Consider the following 2,689-nt stretch of genomic DNA (forward strand, 5'->3'; position numbering starts at 1 on the left):
GGAGCCGCTTGCCCTGTGGCACGGTGGAGCTGGGTGGGGGCAGCACCGGCACAGCCAGGCCCCCCTGTGTTGGGGAGGGGCTGTGGGGCTGCTCCTGGCACCCAGGGGGCTCCTGCTCTGCCCACCAGTGCCAGGGACACCCCGGCCCCCTCCAGGCCATTCACAGGTGTTTCCAGCCTGGCTGCTCATGCACTCCTGATTCACAGGGGGGCTGCACCCCCAAAGACCCCCCTGCTTCCACGACCAGGGCTGTGGCACCCTGGGCTGGGCTGGTGAGGGGTGGCTGTGCCCTGCTGCTCGTGGCAGGGGGGGTCGCTGGCCAGGCACAGGTCCCCTGGAACCCTGGGAGAGGACAGGGGGCTCCAAGCAGGGACCAAAGGTCAGTGGAGGCACGGGGTGCACGCGTGTCCATGCGTGTCCGTGTGCGGGCACACGCGTGTCCCGGGACGGGGCACCTGTGCTGCACACGGGGGCTGGGGTCCTGCCCAGGGCCCACCCCCACCCCATGAGGGGCCCCCCGCCTACCCCCGCACTTGGGCACTTTCTCCTGAGACAAAACTGTTGGTTTTTCTTGCTCATTAATTTAACTCATAATTTAATGTCGGGATCCGACTTCCCCCTGCCCCGCCCTGGTGACGGTCTGACCCCCCAAGCCCCTGACTTCTGTAAAACCCCAATAAATGGTACAGATCAGTGTGTGCCGAGCCACAGCGGGACAAAAGGCGCTGCACCTGCGGGCTGGGGCTGCCAGGGTGGGTGGGAGACAGGGGCACGAGCCCCACAAGGGTGAGGACCCTGATGGAGCCCTAGGGCAAGGGGGACTGGCTGCTACTTGTGGGGCCCCAGGATGGAAGGGGAATGAGCTGGAGCACGGGAGAGATGGTTCAGAGGGTGAGCACGGGGCTTGGGGGGACCCTGCTTCTTGTGTCTGGTGAGCCAGCCCTTGCTCCAGCCCCATGGCACCAGCGTGAACCAGGACCAGGTGGGAGTCAGTGGGGACAGGACAGGGGGCACCGCAGGGGAGGCTGGGTGGGATCAGCCTGGGCTTCCTGGCACTGTCCCACTGGTGGCACTGAGAGCTCAGGAGTCCCACAGGATGGACTCCCCTTCCCCAGGCCAGGTACTGGGGCTGGTGCCATCTGGTGCCCTCCTCCATCGCCCTGCAGCCTATTCCTCCTCTCAGAATTGGATTTGTCCAATTGCTGCTCCCTGGGGCTCCTGGACACTCCCTTCAGAAGATTCCCAGCCCCCCTGAACCTTCCCCCTAGACACCCTCTGCCCCCTGGAACACTGAAACCCTCCCATGGCGTCCTGCCACTCCCCAGACATGGATGTGGGCAATCCCTGGCCATGCTGCACTCGAGTGGGTGTCTGTGCCCAAGGGATGAGGGCTCTGTGCCCCCAGGCCATCCACCTGCTCCTGTGGGACACTGGGCAAGGAGCGGGGGTCTCTGTGGGGAGCAGGAGCCGCTGGAGGTGAGGGTGGAGGGCCAGAGGAGGCCCTTGGTGGAGGGGAGCCCCCGTGCTGCAGGTGTCCCAGCCACTGATGCGCCGGTGCTGCAGCTGTCCCAGCAGCTGATGCCCACTGTGCTGCAGGTGTCCCAGCAGCTGATCCCCCGTGCTGCAGCTGTCCCAGCAGCTGATGCCCAAGGTGCTGCAGGTGCCCGTGGGACATGCGGAGCCTCAGCCCCCCCTGCTGCTTCTGGGGGTGCTGCTGGGAGTGGGGGGTCCTGGAGGTGGGTCCTATGTTCCAGGGCAGGTCACCCCCATCACCCTCATCATCATCATCATCCTTGCTCCTGGGGCACTGTGTTGGCTGCACAACAAGGTCTGGCCTGGCTGCGGAACCTTCCAGACACTGAGGCCAAGGTGGAGGGGCAGGGGACCATGCTGGGGCCCCCCATGTGGATTGGGACAGATTTACTGGGGGGCTGGTTCATGGCAGAGCTCTGGCTCCATCCTGGAGCCGATGGGTCTCCCTGATGGGTCCCCAAATGTGCTGGGCCGGGTCAGCACCTTCCTGTCCCTGTGGCCATCATCCCCCCGTGGCCCACTCCAGCAGTGACCTGGCTGGGGATAAGGGCACCTCCTGTGCACCCCTGGAGCTCCAGCTCTGCCAGGATGCCCTGTCCAGGAGGGCCCCACCTGCCTCACCCAAAGGAGGCAGCCGGGAGCTGCTGGAATTCCCGGGAAGCTGCAGCAGGTGGGCTCGATGCCACGTCCTGAACGGGGTGGGGGGGCACCAGCTGAGGGGGGGATGGTGATGAGGTGGTCCCACGTGCAGGAGGAGCTGTGGCAGCTGGCAGGTGGGAAGAAGTGTGGGCTCCCTACAAACGGAGGGGCTGGGGCGGGCCTACTGGGCTCTGGTTTTGCTCCTATCCCCCCTTTTATAAACCCCTTTGTACCCGGCCTGTACCTCCTTCATACGACCCTTCTATAACCCCTGCGTTGCCCTCATTTTTACCCGTGCATCCCCCTCGCTGCCCTTTATACCCACCTGTTCGCCTTGACCTTCCCTTTATTCCCCCTTTTATATTCTTCCTACTTCCCAATTTATTCCACCCGTCACCGCACACTCGATAACCCCCCGCCCCGCCATGCCCCCACCCACCAGTGCGTGCCCACATTATTCCGCAGCCCTGCTCCCCCTCCAATTCGGGGTCAGCCCCCCCCGATTCGGGGTCCGGAT

Source organism: Geospiza fortis, unplaced genomic scaffold, assembly GCF_000277835.1.
Source record: "Geospiza fortis unplaced genomic scaffold, GeoFor_1.0 scaffold2457, whole genome shotgun sequence".
NCBI lineage: Eukaryota > Metazoa > Chordata > Aves > Passeriformes > Thraupidae > Geospiza > Geospiza fortis.